A 6,054-nucleotide genomic window follows, 5' to 3' on the forward strand; every position below is an offset into this window, starting at 1 on the left:
GAGGGGAGAGGGAAAGGGAGCAAAGAGGCCAGTCCCAATGTCCCCTTCACAGGCACTACCCAAAGACCCAACTGCTTCCACTTGTTTCTACCTCTTAAGGGTTTCACCACCTCTAACAGCACCACATACCTGGGACAAAGCCTTTAACACAGAACCTTTTCCAAAAGTTCAAGGTCTGAACTATAGCAGTGGCTTTCAGTCAAGGAAATATTAGAAGAGATCGTGAGTTGGATAAAAAGGAAAAATGAGTTTTGAAAAGTCCTAATTGTAGTCAGTGTAGTTACTGATAGTATGTGGCGCCCCTAGCAGACTAAAACAATAGCTGAAATGGCGAAAAGAGGCAAGAATGGATTAGGTGACTTTTCTGTATTGAAGTTCCATAAAGACCAAATGTGTGCATGATGCCATTATTCATGACATTCAAGCCCTATTTTAAAAAATTGTTATCAGTCACTACCACATCGTGTTGACCAGCTGAGCAGATCTTTTTCTGTCTTGCTTTCCCACCTTCCTTTCCAGCTCTGTGTAGTCTAAAGTGAGGCACTGCAAGCGTCTCTGCTGAACTTCTAGCCTTGCACTGTGATGTCCGTGTCCTGAAAAGCCATGTGTTTCCTACACACTTGAGCACAACTGTGGCGCAGTGTCCGTACTCTTTTTCTGATTGTGATGCCTGCGCTGCCGCCTTCAGTGCCTGCTTGTCTTGGATTCAGCCTTCAGACACCACAGTCTCATGGGGGCCTCTGTTGCTGAGCATCAAGTCTGTGGCTGAGAAAAGCTTCATCAGGCAGAACTAACTTGAAGAGAGGAGTGAAAAAAAAAAGTACCTCTCCATTTCTGCAAGTGAATTTAAACATTCACTTTAATGAAATTTCAAATAAAGAGAAGGTACTTAACTTTGCGTTAAAGAAATATTTGAAACTAACCAGTTAGCTTTGTAGTCTAAGAACCTGCCTGGCAAGCACAAACACCTGGGTTCCATCCCCAGTGCCTCATGCTGTGCTTGTGACCTAAACCAGCGTGGTGGCACACGCCTGTAATTCCAGCACCGGGGAGGCTGAGACAGGAAGACCAGTGCAAGTCCAAGCTGCTTAGTGAGTCCCTGTACCAAATAAATAAAGAAAGAAAAAGATTAAAATGAGAAAATTTAAAAATTTTTGAATTCCAAAGGCTCTGAAATACTTAGATAAATATGAATTTGTTTTCATGTTTGTCTTAAAACTATGGGAAATATATCGCTGAGCACAAAGAGATGACCTCTGTTTTAAATGGAATTGCTCATATAGATAAGTGAACTTGTCAAACAGCAAAAATCAACAAAATATTACATTTAAACAACCTAAAAATGGAATAAAAACACTTTTCTTCATAAGTCTCAAATTTAATTAATGTTTATACATCTCTTGACTTCTATTGCTTCATTTTGAGCAATTGCTCGATCACACTGCTGAGTTAAAATATAGAAAATTCAAAATTGTATTTGTAATGCATAAAAATGCACTTATTCTACTGAGCTATCTCCCTGGACCTACTCTGCTTCTGAATGTTTAAAAATACATCTATCTGGGGCTGGAGAAATGGCTCAGTGGAATAAGTGCTTGCCTGGCAAGCACAGGGGCCTGAGTTCAATCCCTGGTTCTGCCAAAAAAATTAAAAAAAGAACCAAGAGGACATACATAAATGCATGAAAAGAGATTTATTACAAAGCAACAACAGAGCCTGAGAGCTCCCAAGACCTCTTCTTGGAGATATAGGAAAACTAGTATATATGTTCAGTTCAGACCTAAAAGCCTGAGAACCAGGGAGCCAATGGTGTAAACCCTGGCCAATGACCAGAGATTCGTGAGTTGGGGGTCAGTGCTGGAGGACAGGAGAAGGTGGATGCTCCAGCTCAAGCACAGAGCAAATTCTTTTTTTCTGCAACTCTTGGTTCAACACAGGCATTCAGTGGATTGGGTGGAGGGCACCCACTTGAACTTGCTGTTAATGCACAGCAAAGTAAGATTGCCTTCTGTAATGAATCGCACATATATGCTCAAAGGTACATGTACACACACACACACATCAAACTTCCAAAATTTTCTCTAAGGAATGTTCTACAAGTAGGGAAGGCAGGAGGTTGGACTATGTGGTACAGAACTTGGTAAGGAAGTTCTTTACCCAGTTTACCCGCTTAAATGTTACTCTTCTCTGGGAATGCTGTCACAGACTACCTAGAAATAATATTCTGCCTGTTATTTGGGAGATAGCTTAGCCCAATCAAGATGATGCATAAAATCAACCAGCCAAGGTCCTTTCAGTTGTTGTTTATTCCTCTGGCATATTTTTAAGGCTGTTTTTGCTTTATTTGAGATTGGATTTTAATGCAATTTCTAGGATCTGGAGTAAAGGCTTTTTGTAATGTGATCCATTAGTTCTATGATTACTGGTATACTAAGCCTTCCTATACCTGCTTGAGAGATAAATGTCAAATTTTCAGATATTTTGCAAGTTTTCAATATTACATTTTCTTCCTACCCCCTAAGGCTATCAGAACAAGGAGAAATAAGAACTAGTGATCTTTAAAATTAAATATGGTGGTGGCCATGGATCAGTACAGATTGTATTTAAGAAGCGATCAGAGTGTAAGAGAAGAAAAAGAGCGAGAGCTCTGGGAGAGAAAGCGTGCATAAGAGAACTTGTAAGCTGTTAATGCACAGCAAAGTAAGATTGCCTTCTGTAATGAATCACACATATATGCTCAAAGGTACATGTACACACACACACACACACACACACACACACACACATCAAACTTCCAAAATTTTCTCTAAGGAATGTTTTACAAGTAGGGAAGGCAGGAGGTTGGACTATGCGGTACAAAACCCTCACTAGTAATTCTCATTAGAGGGTTTTTCTATAGTCATCACCTCATGTAGGCTCTGTTTTATCATTTAAGTATTTTCACCTACATGGGAGAAAAATTCTTAACTCAATAACTGCCTCAGAGGAAAAACAAGGATAAGAGGTCCCAAAAGAAATAAACCCTTGAGGAGAAAGAAAAACAAACATACAGATTACCATAAAGCTAAATCAATTGGCTTAGGAAAAAAGAGTACTTACTCTCTAGGGACTTTCCAATATGATACATCACCCATGGCTTTTCAGAAAGAAAAGGATGACTGCTTTGTGTCATTAAGTTTCTCTCATATCTCAAGACTGATCTTTCTATTTTATACTTCATGTCTTGTAAATGCTTGTGGATGGCCATGCTTTCATGGACTGGCCTGAATGAAGTTCCTTCTGCCTTGGACGATGGCCCATCTTCTCAGAAACACTCTGTTGCAGGACTCAAAGCTGCATCATCTGATGAGATCTTTGACAACAGGAATGGGCTTCCTTTTAGATCCTTCCCTTGACTCACTGCTAACGTAATTTTATAATTTTCCTTATGAGCTGCTGTAGCCACTGCTAACTGACTTCCACAATAAGTGGGCCCATTCCCCCAAATATCACATAAGTTAGCAGAATGCATAGGTATTGGAATAAGAATTCTATTTCTCGACCTCTCTAAAAGCAAGCTAGGGCCAGTATGAAGTTCAAGTGATATCATGTAAAAGAAGAAATTAAAGTACAAAGTGTACAGTTCAGGAGACACTTTAGAGACATTGGTACAATCACCTTTATTATCACAGCCTTAGGAAACTAATATACTATCCTATACAGATAAAGGCTGTCTAAAATAACCTTAGCTTAATCTAGGGCAATATTCACACCATTAGTGGCATACACACCATCAGCCACAAAGGTACTCACCAGAGTTAAGCAGATCCAGGCAACATGCAATCAGGTCTCCAAAACTGTGGACTAAATAAATCTCTTTCCTTTACAAGGATAGCCTGCCTCAAGTATTTTATAATAGTGGTGAAAAACAGACTACTATCGCATATAAAGTTGGGTGCTAGAGTCCTATACTTCTGAGTTCTATCCAGGCAACATGCAATCAGGTCTCCAAAACTGTGGGCTAAATAAATCTCTTTCCTTTACAAGGATAGCCTGCCTCAAGTATTTTATAATAGTGGTGAAAAACAGACTACTATCACATATAAAGTTGGGTGCTAGAGTCCTATACCTCTGAGTTCTAATGCCACTCTGTTATTTACTAGTTGCATGACTAGTTGCATGGGAGATTTGCATAATCTTTTTATGCTTTAGTTTCTTCATCTGTGAAATAGGGGATACAGTAGTGACTTCTTTATAAGGCACACATGACTTAGTTTATACAAGTTACCTAGAAATAGCATCTGCCCTGATGCATTACATTTGGTTTGGGCTGGTTCACAGTGGCTGATAGTGGACATAGTTTATGGTTCTGCAAATATTCCCATCTGTACTTCTGGTGATATCATGTTGGTAGCTTGAGACCGATTGGCCATGACAAAAGTATCTGTGTCACAAAAATTGGCAAAGACCACCTAGCAGGGCAGCTTGCCAATATCCCACCAATCAGAGGATGCCAGTAAGTGCTACATAAATGTTAATATCATTATTATTATTGCCCAGGAGGGACTTTTGATCCCTTATGACTTTGAGAAGGAATTCTGTTAATTAAATAAATAATAACCTTACTCTGTAATAAACTTGAAATGATTTTTGGCTCTATAATAGCAGGAAGTTTTCCTATCCCTTTGTGTATCCTTCACACCTAGCTTAGGTCTAAGGCAAAAGGTACTCATAAATAGTTGGAGGAATAAATAAATGAATGAAATATTTTCCAAACATTTTCATTTTCAGAAGGCTTTAACATCTATTCCGTCTTTGTCTCCAAACTACTTTTTGAAATTGATAACCCCCATTTTATTTTCATTACATAGACAAGGAAATTGATATTAAGAGATGTCTAATGGATGATTTGTCTTGTTTCATCATATTATTTCCATCAGACTTGTGTTTCTCAATGTGTGTTCCATAGATGGTGCATTTGGAAGGGTATTTATAGTTACTGTGTGCCACAGGAGCCATAGAAGTCACTGAAGAAAGCAAGTGATCTTGGTGTATCTACTGAAGTTTTAACAGAGTCTTGTTAAGCCAATTTGCATTGTGAGCCCTGGGGTGAGTGGAGGGAAAAGCAGATGTGGTTTTGGTGTGTGCTGTGTTTTGTTTTTGTTTCTTTTTAGGAAGCATCCAGCAAGATTAGTGAGATACACTACTATGGCAGCGCTTCTCAGACTCCCCCACACACAGAGATTTCTGCATGTGAGTCGCAGGGGACCTTGGTGAAATGTAGATTCTGACCCTGGGCCTCTAACTGCAGTCTGAAGCTCTGCATTCTAATGTAGTCCCGAAAGCCGATTATGGCAAGGTTAAATTTAAGTAGACCTAGGACTACATTTAAATAATGTTAAGTAAGGCAGGTAGTGATGATGTCGTCTGCAGCCTAGATAGTGAACTAGACCGTTGTGGAAGGGATGCACACAGCTGCAGCCCTACAGTTCGCTTATGACCTATGCTGATTACATTTGGTTATTAAAAGTCAGGTAAGAGAGAGAAAAAAAAAAACAAAACATGAGTAGTATTGTTTCAGTCTCAGTTATTATTTTCTCTCTCTATCCATAACCTCAAATTCCACAGGTTATGAAATTAGAAAGAACTCTGTGATAATTTATTTTTATTTATTTTCATGTGAGTTTTTTTAATATATATTTTTTATTTTTAAAGAATACAAACAAATAGCCACTAGGAAGAATATATGCAATGTGTTAATTACTGAAACTGTCCTACCAATTCGGTTTGAAACTGTCTCATCGCTATTTGTTTATCAATACAATTATGGAAAAAAATGAACAATACAAAATAGTATGCTCACTTCGGCAGCACAGTGCTCACTTCTGTAGCACGTATACTAAAATTAAAACGATACAGAGAAGATTAGCATGGCCGCTGAGCAAGCAAGACATGCAGATTTGTGAAGTGTTCCATATTTTTCAGAAATTTGTCATTGCCACTTCTACAAAAATTGATACCAGCAAAGTGAAAATCCCGAAACACCTCACTGATGCTTACTTCAAGAAGAAGCTG

At 38.7% G+C, this 6,054-nt stretch overlaps 1 non-coding gene across 1 annotated transcript; it reads left to right on the plus strand.

The window, feature by feature from the left end:
• Positions 1 to 5,854: 5,854 nt before the first annotated feature.
• LOC111818444 lies at positions 5,855 to 5,961 on the plus strand. The gene has a single exon (XR_002822426.1). It is a non-coding gene; the product is annotated as a U6 spliceosomal RNA (small nuclear RNA).
• The last annotated feature ends 93 nt before the right edge of the window (positions 5,962 to 6,054 follow it).

The sequence above is a fragment of the Octodon degus genome, unplaced genomic scaffold (genome assembly GCF_000260255.1).
Source record: "Octodon degus isolate 3935 unplaced genomic scaffold, OctDeg1.0 scaffold00091, whole genome shotgun sequence".
Lineage (NCBI taxonomy): Eukaryota > Metazoa > Chordata > Mammalia > Rodentia > Octodontidae > Octodon > Octodon degus.